Below are 13695 nucleotides of genomic sequence, written 5' to 3'. Positions count from 1 at the left end.
ACATTTCTTAACTTACACTTTTACAAGCCACATATACTAAAATCAGTGGAATACTGCTCGAATAAGATAATGTGCAAGACAAGTTGATATCAAGGAAGAAGAATGTGAGGGAAGTGGAAGTCGAGATTTTTGAATTTATGTTATTCGAATAAGAACAAACAGTTGAAAGAAATTACAGTACATGAATGTCTATGAAGAAATTACATGTACGAAGCATCAGTCAAGAAAAAAAAATACCTGCAAAAATACACATGCTTGCCATAGGTCCTGATCACAGTTTTCTTCTTAACCTAATACTGGTTTTCCCTTTTTATGCATTAAAAGACTATCAAACCCACTTTTTCAATTTTCAAAATCCATAATATGGAATGTTCAGCTATGATTATAGCAGATCTTGAATCCTTTTTTTAATTAAGGAAACACAATTTCCTCCTTCTATTTATGCCTTTCTATGCCTCATCTTCCAACCAGTCACACACAAAAAAAATGATTAAAGTTTTAAAATTTCTGATTCCCTTAGAGACCATAAATATTGTTTATCATTCCATGCAATAGAGAAGCAAGTATATGATAGTGCCAATGCCTTACAAAGCACTGCATACTTTCTTGTAATAATTTGTACTGTTCAGGGTGGTCCATAAAAAGGGCCACACACCACCAATATATGAAGCGCAAGATGTAGTCAATATGTGTAGATTTATTTCAAGAGGTCATATGTAGAAAGAAGCCCAACAGGTTTTGAGCTTCATCAAGAGGGAGCATTTCAACGCAGAGGGAGAAGAGCATTTCTTTACTTCAGATTTGTATTAGTTTAATAGTCATTTCCTCTCTCCTAGAAGCTGCCATAGAAGCTGCCATAATGTCTTCCAAGTCAAACCATTGGTTCAGTCATCTCATTTAGTTTTGTCTACACTAATGGACAGCAGCTTTCCAGAGTTTCAGACGGGTCATTCCTAACTCTAGAAGATGACAAGGACTGACCCTGGGACCTTCTGCAATCAAAGCATCGGTCTGCCACTGAGCTACAGTCCCTCCCAGGGAGCCCTGGGAAGGACCATTTTGGATACATCAAACAACTATTCCCAGAGTCCTGAAGGGAACCATTAAACTGGTATAAAATGAATATAGGTTTTGTATTCAAAATATACTGGAATCAATCAAAAGTAGTTGCGTTTCATGAAAATTAGTTCTTTTATCACACCTTTGTTTGCTCCCAAATATTAAACTTAGCTATCTAGGAGAACCGCATTAATTCAACAGGACTTGAGCTTGAGTAGACATGATCACCATCAAACCACACAGATCCTTGTAGCGGGTGGGGGGGACCATATTCAAAGCTTTGCTTGTTTGCGGGTTTTGCATCTGCAGTCTCTCTTGTAATAAGTCAACCTTTGCATGCCATTGCCAACTTTCTTTTCAGCTTCTCTGTTTACTTAGGGGGCATGTAGTTTCTTCATACTTTGCTTGTATCTATTTACATACTTGCCAATGTTATTCAGCTCTTGGAAAAGTAGCAAGAGGTGGTGACTCTCAAAGGTGCCATCAGCAAAAAGTACACAAGATTAACAAACAGCTAGTCGTATAACATATATCTTTGGTATTCTTTCCATACACCATGTACCCAGAAAGAGGACAGCATTGCTGAAGGGCAAAAACAAAACTGCAACTGATAAGTGCCGAACTTCAGACACGCACAAGCAATTTCTCTTCTAAGAACAGAAGCACAAATCAGCACACCAGGATGCCAGAGGTCTGACTCCAACTGGGAAAAACACCATCACTTTTCTCTCAGCATTGATCTAACCTGCCCAGCCTCCAAACTTCATCCTGCAGCTCTCTAGGAAAAAGGGATGTTGACAGTAAGGAGGAGCTGCTGTTGCTATCAGACAGCAAGTTGTGACAAGTTTTCTCCACGGCCAGATTCTCATTTCTCCCTGGGGGAGCTCATGCCGAACAACCTTCATAGGCAAAAAAAAGGGAACAGAAGAGCCATAAGCAGAAACCAAGGAGACTGGCACTGTGAAACATGTTGCGTGGGAATCATAACATTTTGTGCAGAATACTTTCGGAGTTCACGAAATCTAATGGTATTAGGTTTTTTCCCCCATATCTACTCATTATAAACAGTAAGGAATCAAAATAACGATTTCCCCAATCAATAATTGGAAATAATGATTTCCCCTATTACCAAAATGATGCACTAATATTTTCCTTCTTGGTATCAACTATTAAGATACATCCCTGGGTACACATTTCATTTTGGGGGGAGGGGAGAAAAACATAAAATCCAAATACATGCTCATACACATTTGATTTGCCCAACCATCAGTAAAAACCAGATTGGGCTTCTGAGGTTTCTAATGGCCTCAAGAAATGTTCCTTAATTTTCCAATAACGCTCCTGGTATGTTCCAAGTTATTTGTTATCCGAAGGCACGTGCTCATCTCCAAGAACTTTAATGAGACTCAACAGCTGCACGAGGCATACGTTTGCTCCTAAGCTTCTTACATGGGCTGAACACCCCAGAACTTCAGAAGAACCTCAACTAGGCAACCAGCTGCAGCTGGTCTCTGAAAGAACCAAGCAGCTCAAGAAATCAAAGCCTTTAAGTACACACTGAACATGCCTAAAGTTCCTACCACCAACAAGTGAGTATCCAACAAGAAACCTCAAAACAGGGGGCATGTGTCAATCCATTCCTCGACCATGATCATCATCACCAACACCACCACAGCTGAAAGACAACCGGCTTGCAAGCTTGGACCTCTGCAATCTACAAAATAAGCTGATCCAAGGAATCCATTCACGCTTCGGGGTTCTGCAAAGGCGCAGGACGAATCGCAGCTTGGGAGGCAGGAAGCACTGGGCAGGTCCTCGATTTGGATCTGCTAAAGATCTACACATGCCAATGCAGTCGATCCTGGCGATCACAAACGTTAGCCTGCCACCAGAGTAGGATCATCCCCTTCCCCCAATCAATGGGATACTCAGATCCAGAGAAGTCTTCCTCCAAGCAGACGCCCTAGCCCAAGATCAGGAGTCACACCGAACCCTGCTACTGCTCACAGCCCCAGAAGTTCCCAAGAGTTACATCAGGAGGAGAGCAGCCTCGCTCCACAGGACTCCGCCCCGAGCGGCGCCCACACCCGTGTCACCCCCACCCCAGGGGGCCGCCCTTACCTTTGCTGAGCGTGCCCGTGATGAGCTTGAAGACGGTCCGGGCGAACTTGACCAGCCCGTGCTTGCAGCGCTTGGAGCAGCCGCTCATGGTGCGCTGGCGGCGGGCTGCGTCCCTCGCACCGAACCGGGCTCAGGCTCCGCGGCAGGACCGGCAGCAGCAACTCCACGCGCGGGGAAGGAGCTCTCCAAAGCTTCCCAGGCGTGCTCTGTGACGGGCTGGGCTGGCGCCTCGGGCTGGCTGCTGCTCTAGAGAGTGAGCAGCCCGGGTGGGACTCAGTCAGGCGCGGAGGGAGCCTCTGTGGGAGACAGCGGGCGCGGGGAGCGCTTTGCACCCACCCGCCTTCGCGGGCTGCCTCGCAGGGCAGTGGCAATGCAGCAGTGAAAGCTCCAGGCAGAAGGGTGGCTGCTGCTGCTGCTGGCGCCTCTGTTCGCTTCGCCGAGCTTCCCTGGCCCAGCCACTCGCAGCCAGGCTTCCTTCTTCCCAGCGCAGCTGCCTGCGAAGCGATTCTTTCTCATGAACGGGGAAGCGCGCGCAGCCCCGAGCGAGGCGCGTGTCCCGCGCAGAGTAGCTGTGGCCACAGCAGCTGTGCTCCCTCCTGGCAACTTGGCGGGAAGGCTCGCCTTCCGAAGTCCACTGCAGCTGTGCTGCACGCCTCTGCCAGCAGCCAGAGCCCAAGCCTAGGCATGTCTTCTCAGAAGTAAGTCCCATTACAGTCAGTGGGGCTTACTCCCAGGAAAGTGCGGATAGGGCTGCAGTCTTAACCAGCTAGCCAATGCACGCTTTCCTGGGAGTAAGCCCCATTGATTCTAATGGGTCCTACTTCTGAGAAGACAGGCATAGGATCGGGCTCTAATTCCTGGCAGAGGAAGCCACCATAGCTGCAGTGGACTTTGGAAGGCGAGCCTTCCCGCCAAGCTGCAACCAAGAAGCACAGCTGCTCTGGCCACAGTGTTTGAAAATGGGGTTGTTTTACTCAGATGTAAGCCCATTGTGTTCAGTAAAGCTTGGGCTAGAAGCCTTACCGGAAACAAACACCTCTATTAAGAAAGCTGCAGTCCCACACAGGTTCACTCTGGAGTCAGTTCAACATTTCTGCCCACTGTTGCATTTTCGCAACACTGACCAAATGTGTACACCTGTGGGCTGGGCAGAAAGGGGTTAATGATCTCACTTCCAGGGGAATGGGCACCTGTGAAGCTGCTTCCCAGAAAAGCTCATCTGCTTTGGGTTTCTTGATTTCAGGCTAAGCATCATGGCTCCCACCTGTTTATTTTTTTCTTGGCCCTTCACCTATGCAGATGTTAAAAGACATTTCTGCCCAATGTTGCATATACGCAACATGGATCAAATGTGTACAGCTGTGGGCTGGGCAGAAATGGGTTAAGCAGGTTAAATTGCACCTGCACTGCAGAAACAGGGTGACCAGATGTCCTCTTTTTAGCCTAATGTCCTGGAAAATAACTTAAATGTCCTCCTTTTCCCTGTGAGCAAGTAACACATAGCCTTCTTGTAATTAATAAATTACATGTAATATAGTTTAAAATTTAATAATAAGTAATATAGTGTATAAATTAACCATGTGAATATGGTTAATAATATGGTTAAATGGTTAACAATATACAAGTGCTTTTAGCTTTTATTTTGTCATGTCCTACATTTTTCTTGGATATCTTATATTTTGTTGTGCCTTGTCCTCTTTTGTGACATCTGGTCACTGTGTGCAGAAACTGTCTCAACTGCTTACAACCCATTTTTGCACAGGCCATATTGGTATTGGCAACCTTCAGTCTTGAAAGACTATGGTATCGCGCTCTGAAAGGTGGTTCTGGCACAGCGTCTAGTGTGGCTGAAAAGGCCAATTCGGGAGTGACAATCCCTTCCACACCAGGAGCAAGTGCAGTCTGTCCCTGGTCTGTCTCCCTGGCTATGGGCCTTCCTTCTTTGCCTCTTAGCCTCAGACTGTTGGCAAAGTGTCTCTTCAAACTGGGAAAGGCCATGCTGCACAGCCTGCCTCCAAGCAGGCCGCTCAGAGGCCAGGGTTTCCCACTTGTTGAGGTCCATCCCCAAGGCCTTCAGATCCCTCTTGCAGATGTCCTTGTATCGCAGCAGTGGTCTACCTGTAGGGCGCTTTCCTTGCACGAGTTCTCCATAGAGGAGATCCTTTGGGATCCGGCCATCATCCATTCTCACGACATGACCAAGCCAACGCAGGTGTCTCTGTTTCAGCAGTGAATACATGCTAGGGATTCCAGCACGTTCCAGGACTGTGTTGTTTGGAACTTTGTCCTGCCAGGTGATGCCGAGGATGCGTCGGAGGCAGCGCATGTGGAAAGCGCTCAGTTTCCTCTCCTGTTGTGAGCGAAGAGTCCATGACTCGCTGCAGTACAGAAGTGTACTCAGGACGCAAGCTCTGTAGACCTGGATCTTGGTATGTTCCGTCAGCTTCTTGTTGGACCAGACTCTCTTTGTGAGTCTGGAAAACGTGGTAGCTGCTTTACCGATGCGCTTGTTTAGCTCGGTATCGAGAGAAAGAGTGTCGGAGATCGTTGAGCCAAGGTACACAAAGTCATGGACAACCTCCAGTTCATGCTCAGAGATTGTAATGCAGGGAGGTGAGTCCACATCCTGAACCATGACCTGTGTTTTCTTCAGGCTGATTGTCAGTCCAAAATCTTGGCAGGCCTTGCTAAAACGATCCATGAGCTGCTGGAGATCTTTGGCAGAGTGGGTAGTGACAGCTGCATCGTCGGCAAAGAGGAAGTCACGCAGACATTTCAGCTGGACTTTGGATTTTGCTCTCAGTCTGGAGAGGTTGAAGAGCTTTCCGTCTGATCTGGTCCGGAGATAGATGCCTTCTGTTGCAGTTCCAAAGGCCTGCTTCAGCAGGACAGCGAAGAAAATCCCAAACAAGGTTGGTGCAAGAACACAGCCCTGCTTCACTCCGCTTCGGATGTCAAAAGGGTCTGATGTGGAGCCATCGAAGACAACAGTGCCCTTCATGTCCTTGTGGAAAGATCTGATGATGCTGAGGATCCTGGGTGGACATCCAATCTTGGGGAGAATCTTGAAGAGGCCGTCTCTGCTGACCAGGTCGAAAGCCTTTGTGAGATCTATGAAGGCTATAAAGAGTGGCTGTCGTTGTTCCCTGCATTTCTCCTGCAGTTGTCTAAGGGAGAATACCATATCAGTGGTGGACCTGTTGGCTCGGAATCCACACTGCGATTCTGGATAGACGCTCTCTGCAAGTACCTGGAGCCTCTTTAGTACAACTCGGGCAAACAGCTTTCCTACAACGCTAAGGAGAGAGATGCCGCGGTAGTTGTTGCAGTCACCCCTGTCACCTTTGTTCTTGTACAGCGTGATGATGTTTGCATCCCTCATGTCTTGAGGTACTCCACCTTCTCTCCAGCAGAGACAGAGGATTTCATGCAGCTCAGTGACGATGATCTCTTTGCAAAATTTTAGGACTTCAGCAGGGATGCTGTCTTTTCCAGGTGCCTTGCCAAAGGCAAGGGAGTCCAGGGCCACGTGAAGTTCTTCTAGGGTTGGTTCACTGTCAAGCTCTTCCAGCACATGCAGGCACTCAATGTTGTTCAGTGCTTCTTCGGTGACTACATTTTCTCTGGAATATAGCTCAGAGTAGTGCTGCACCCAGCGTTCCATCTGCTGCGCCCGATCCTGGATGACCTCGCCTGTGGCAGACTTCAGAGGGGCAATTTTCCTCTGTGTTGGACCTAGGGCCTGCTTGATACCATCATACATCCCCTTGATGTTGCCCGTGTCGGCTGCTATCTGTATCTCGGAACAGAGCTGGAGCCAGTAGTCGTTAGTACATCTCCTGGCAGTCTGTTGGACTTTGCTGCGAGAAGTTCGGAGGACCTGCAGGTTACGCTCACTAGGACAGGCCTTGTATGCTGCTTGAGCTCTCCTCTTTTCCTCAATGACTGGTGTCAACTCCTCAGAGTGGGCTTCAAACCAGTCTGCCGCCTTGTTGGTCTTCTTGCCGAATATGGACAAGGCGGTGTTGTAAACGGTATTCTTGAAATGTTCCCATCTGTTGGATGCGTTTGCGTCGGCCGGGCCTGGAAGAGATTCCTCAAGCGCTTGTGCAAATTCCTCCACTTTTCTCTGATCCCGGGTCTTGCTGGTATCAATGCAAGGTCTTCCTTCCTTTTTCGTGTGATACAGTCACTTTGTTTGCAGTTTCACTCTGCTGCACACCAGCGAGTGGTCAGTGTCGCAGGCAGCACCATGATAACTGTGTGTGATCTTGATGCTGGGAAGGCTGGAGCATCTGGTGAGGATCAGGTCAAGCTGGTGCCAGTGCTTTGATCTTGGATGTCTCCAAGAGACTCTATGTTGGGGCTTTGTGTTGAAGAACGTGTTGCTGACACAGAGACCGTGATGACAGCAAAACTCTAGCAGGCGTTGGCCATTTTCGTTGATCCTCCCAGTGCCAAACTGACCTAAGCAAGTGGGCCATGAACTGTTATCAGCACCAACTCTAGCATTGAAATTGCCGAGGATGAACAATGGCTCTTTTACAGGGATTTTCTTGACAGTGGTGGCCAGGTCATCATAGAATTTGTCTTTGGCTTCTGTTGGAGACGACAGAGTCGGTGCATAAGCACTGATGAGAGTGACAGGTCCTGCTGATGACTGGAGCTGCAGGGACAAAATTCTTTCACTTCCCACAGTAGGTGGGATGATGGATTTCAGCAGGATATTTCTGACCGCAAAGCCAACGCCATGTTCCCTGGTTTCGTTTGGTGGTTTTCCCTGCCAGAAAAATGAGAAATTTCTCTCCTTGACAGATCCGGAATCTGGCAGCCTAGTCTCTTGAAGGGCGACGATGTCCATCTGCAGTCTGCTCAGCTCCATGTCGATGACAGCTGTTTTGCGTGCGTCGTCTATTTCTTGCAGGTCATCAGAGAAGCCAGGTGTCATTGTCCTAACGTTCCAGGTGCCCAGCTTTAGGGCAGTAGTTTTCTGTTTTCTGTTGCATGGTGCAGAGTTGTCGATCCGCTTGTCGGTTTTCACCCTAAACCCCACGCACCCCATGAGGTTAACGGACCGTGGCGAGGCAACACCTTACTGGCTGGGGACTGCCCAGCTTAAGGCGGGCGGTAGCTGCCCAATGAGATGCAATGATCTCTCCCACCGTCGGAAGCAGCCCCTGGCGTCATGCTCTACGCCAATCGAGCAAAGACTTATAACCGGTAAACTGCTGCTTCCCGTGTTGTGCCAACGCCGTATGGCGAAGTTGGAGTGTCCTCTCCAGTGCGCGAAGCCTGGGTAAAGAAGGTATGGAGGATAGGCTGTTACCCATGCAGCAAATCCCCCCTCTCCACGTCGCTGGAATGGTCCAATGGAAAGGCAGAAGCCAATACGGTTGGTTCCAGCAGCGTCGCAGGAGTTGCCAGAACGTGACTATGTTCAGCCATGAACTGCCTAAGGGACTCCGGCTCCTGATTTTGCCTCGAGGTTGACTCCTGAAGCCTTTTCCACAACTGGATGTAGCCACAAGGCAGTGGAGGTTTGAGGTCAGAGTTTCCTTCTCTTAGACGAGCTGCCTTCCTAGGCTGACGAGTCCCATCTACCCGGTGCTTGGGTGCACCAGAAACTGGATGCTTGCAGCAACCATCAGTATGACAAAGTGATTGTTGACAGGCATTCATTGTCAGGTGGTATAGGACAGCATCCATGCCCTCTTACCTCCTCACCCTCAGCAACTGTGTGAAGTAGGTTAGGCGGAGGGCACCCAGTGATATTCATGATTGGACAGGAACTTGAACCTAGGTCAAACTCCTACACCACAGTGGCTCTCGCCACAACTGATTAGGAATTAGAGTACACATTGAATAGTAGATAAAAAGTTGAGATTGAAGACCTGGGATCAAATCCTGATGAGCCATTCAATGACATTAAAGCAGATGCTTTCAGCCTAACCTCCTCCCGAGAACTGGCACAAGGATCAACATTAGATCTTTAGAGAGAAGGAAGGTAGATCAAGTGTTTTGTGAGGCATTAGAACAGGAGTCTCCAAGCTTTTCAGTATGAGGGCCACACTATATATTTTAAACATTTTTGCAGGTCGAAAAAATCAGTTTTTTAAATGATTGAATGAAATTTAAATGAATGAAAAAGTTTTACTTGGATCTCTTTTGTAATCAGCATGATACGATTCAGAACAAAAGAGAAATGTGACAAATACAAAGAAATATCACAAAGAAACAAATACAAAGAAATATGCACAGGCCATAGGTATACACATTTGGTCCCTGTTGCATATATGCAACATTGGGCAGAAATGCCTTTAATTTCTGCATGTCTGGCTACAACTGAAGCCACAGGAGCAGACTCATTAAAAAGCAGACAACAGTGTCAGTTTTGAGCAAATCATAGGAAACAATTGTCTGACTTTTAAGCAAATTCCATGTAAACTGGCTTCTTGCTTATTTCAATGCCTAATAGATTGTGACCATTTCAGTTAACCTCTTATGGAACAGACACATTGAGAATATCTGAAATACCTAAAAGAACTATCCCAGCCCCAATCCTATTAGGCTGCCCCTCTGGCAGAACCCTTGTTCGGCCTGTGCTGACTGCCTCACAGCAGTTGTAAACACCACTCTGACAGTACATAGAGGTATATGCTGCTGGAACATCAGCAGATCCCCCTGGACCTGCTAAGGCAGGTAAGTTGGTGGGGAAGGTGGGATAGGGGGAGGGCAGAACGGGAGTAGGGGAGGTTGGAATGAGGCAGTGATGGAAGCAGAAGGAAGATAGCAGGTATGCAATGGGGTGGAGAAATGGGTAGATTGGCTCTAAAAAGGAGGATAGTTCAGAAGCAGCAGTGGCTGCCAAATCCTAACCCCCTTTCCAGACCCAACCCCTTGATTCTGATCCATATGAAACTGCACCAGTGATTTTGCTAGCGCAGGTCTGAGTAGACCCCCTGAACTGTGGAGGATTGCCCCCAGGTAAGGGAACAAATGTTCCCAAAAGAGACCTTCACAACTCCCCCCCCCCATGCAGCATAGCCTTTTTGATTCTGCTGCATCAGTGGGGGGGGGGAATGGATGGGATTGGGCTCTAACTCAATTCAACCAGCATTCATTTACAAGCATCTGTGTGCCTGGGGAAACCATACCTGTTGAATTTCTGCCTGCATGTTGGCAATTTTCAGAAATGGCACCTTTCAGAGCACGATACCATAGTCTTTCGAGACTGAAGGTTGCCAGCATGACATGATAACATGTTGGCAATTAAAGACATATACAGGTTATTGGGGGGGACGGACAACAAAAATGATTAATGTAAGATCAGGATATGAGAGTGGATCCTTTATGCTTGGAATCTACATAAAAAGACATCGCGAGCGCATTCAACAGTAGTTGAAATCCCTTTCAGAATGGCTGCACTGTTTATTCTTATTGTATTACTCTGAGCTTCCTTTCCAACATGCTAGTCTTGCTGACATTTCTTTAATGCTCCTAACAAGCTCCAGCTGCACTGACTATACCACCTGTGGGAAATCCTGAAGATTTACAATTCCTGTGATGTTCCTTACAATTCCTTGAAGAATGTTCACCCATTGTTTGATTAGCCTAGGTGAGAGAGAGATGGGTACAGCATCAGGAGGTGAGGTTTCATCATCATCATCATCATCATCTAACCTGCTCAGTTGGCTTTTAACAGGAACTTGGCATGCATAGATTAAGCAAGCAAAGCCCCCCCCCCCACACACACACAGATGGAGAGAAATTGAGAGCAACTTTACTAGCTTCATATCAGTTTACAGTTAAAAGCAACTTTTCTGAGATTCTGGATACAATATTCTGGTATGAGAGACTGGCAGTGAATGTGTGCAGATATGTCTTTCACTTTTTCAGAATCTTCTGGTGTGCACAATGATCAAATTTGCATGCATTTTATTCTAAAATATAAAAATGTGAGTTTTACCTGTCAAGATTACCGAAGTAGTATGCTAAGAAAAATATTTATTTACAAATTTATACCCCATTTTACCTCCCTCTTGGGCATTCAAATTTCAGAACCAGCATAGATTTGGTGCATTGAAACAGTGGTGCTCTTAGAGGGGGAGGAAAGTGCTAAGTTTTTTTCAGGTGCTTAAACTTGTCATGTAAAGGGGCCCCTCATTTCAGAGCCATTTGGGATGGCAAAACCAAAGCCAGGGGCATCTTCTCTGCTTTGCTCTCCCCATCCAGAAAGACTCTGTAGGCAAGGGGCCACTTTACACAGTGTGTTCATGTGCCTGAAAACCTTAATGCTATGCCCCCCTCTGGGAATGCCACTCAGTTTCTGTGAATCAAGGGAATGGGCCAAAGAGCCTAGCAAAGTGGGGGCTCCATGCCCAGCCTATTGAAAACAGAGGCCTGATAATGGTGATGATGAAAGATAGTTTATTCCTTGTACTGTTAAAGGAAGCAGCTAGATATTTCGTAAGGCTTTGCTCTGCTTGTGGCAGAATAAAGGACATGCCTGTGCCTTTAAAAGCTGTAGCGCACATGTGTTTGGCTGGTGCATCCAAGTGGTTCTGATATTATACAGTTTCAGCCTAATATCCACATTCAGACTAAAGCTCTGAGAATGACCCAAAATGTAGGGCAATAATGATGACTTTATACAGGAGCTAAAGGAGAAAATTTAAAAAAAAATTAGGACAGAGTTAAAGACTCCTTTTCATTACAGAGATTGTAAACCATCATGCCCTCGAACACATGTGAAATAGCAGAAAGCTAAAACTTTTTGTAATATCAAAGCCAAGTCCTCTTGTGAAGAATAAAAGCGTTTGCATTTAGCTGCTCATGTCTCTCTGCAGTCTGCTTCAAGCTGTTGCTTTAGATTACCCCCTACAGAAAGCAAAGCCTATCTACTTTATTACATACACTCAAAAGCGGCTCTTGGTATTAGTTTGCAAACAGTTCTCTAGGAGTCTGAAGATATAAAATGGCCACCCTAGACTCTTGCCAGTGCTGGAGAAATGTTTGTCGTTAATTGTCTTGTACAGTTGTAAATGCTTCCTAGGCTCGGAAAGAGTAAACTGTATTTGTTTTCACAGTGGTTCTCACACATTTAGCACTGGCAGGGCCTCTGAGAGGAATTTCATCTATCGGCTTGCTCTGAATGGGGTTGCACTCCCTCTGAAGGAGCAGGTCCGCAGCTTGGGGGTCCACCTGGATTCACAGCTGCTCCTGAATTCCCAGGTGGCGGTTGTGGCTAGGGGGGCCTTTGCTCAGCTTCGGCTGGTATGCCAGCTGCGGCCGTACTTGGATCATGCAGACCTGGCCACGGTGACATCGAGGTTAGATTATTGTAACGCGCTTTATGTGGGGCTGCCCCTGAAGACGGTTCGGAAACTGCAATTAGTGCAGAATGCGGCGGCCCGTGTGGTCACTGGAGCTAGGTAGTTTGACTCTGTCAGCCTGCTTCTCCGGGGGCTGCATTGGCTGCCCATTCGTTTCCGGGCCCAATTCAAGGTGCTGGTTTTGACCTTTAAAGTCCTATACTGCTCTGGGCCAGGGTATCTCGGAGATCGCCTACTTCCGTACAATCCGGCTCGTCCTCTTAGGTCATCAGAGAAGGCCTTTTTACAAGTGCCGCCGCCTAAGGAGGTATGTGGGGTGGCGGCAAGAAATAGGGCCTTCTCAGTACTGGCACCAACATTATGGAATTCCCTTCCCCTTGATTTGAGAATGGCTCCCTCTCTTGAGACTTTTTGGCGAGGCCTGAAGACCTTTTTGTTTAAACAAGCCTTCTGAGTTCATGGCCTTTTTAAACCTTTTCTATATCTTTTAGTATTTTTACAGACCTCTATGTATTTTTACAAATCCTCTATGATTTGCTGCGTTTTGCTCTTTTTATCTGACTTTTTATCTGACTACTGTTTTTATGGGTATCTGTTAATGTGTTTTAATATGTTTTTATTTGCGGTTAAATTATGTTTCTAATCCGTTTTTAATATGTTGTAAGTCGCCCTGGGTCCCTTTGGGAAGAAGGGCGGGATATAAATAAAGTTTATTATATTATATTCATCAGGGGTACAAAGTTTCCTTTGGGCCCCTTCCCAAAGGGGGAGGGGGCGAAACAGAGTGGGGGCAGAATGGGGGAAGAACAGGCAGGGGGAATGTGGCAACAACTAGAATAGTCTTTGGAACCCAGGTCTACCAGCCTTCTCAATGCAGAGCTCAGGTCTACCTGCCTATTTGGCATTGGCAGCTAGATACAGTAATATGGAAAACCAACCACACTACTAAGCCCCCCTAAAATCTTTCAAATATAGAAAATCATTGCAGGAAATTAGCATCATTGTATTTAGGCTCACTCTAGAATGGAAAGTGTCATGTGTGCACCAAAAAGGACTTTTGCAGCAGCTGCAGTTCCGCAGCTGTGTTGCTGAGCTCCTCTGCACTCCTTTATGGTAAGCGGATCCACAAGCCAAAGAGCTACTATAGCAGGTCTGTTTCCTCCCAGATGTGACACTGTTAAGG

This window comes from Tiliqua scincoides, chromosome 2, assembly GCF_035046505.1.
Source record: "Tiliqua scincoides isolate rTilSci1 chromosome 2, rTilSci1.hap2, whole genome shotgun sequence".
NCBI classification, from domain to species: Eukaryota; Metazoa; Chordata; class Lepidosauria; order Squamata; family Scincidae; genus Tiliqua; species Tiliqua scincoides.
Note: the sequence above shows the minus strand (reverse complement) of the source record.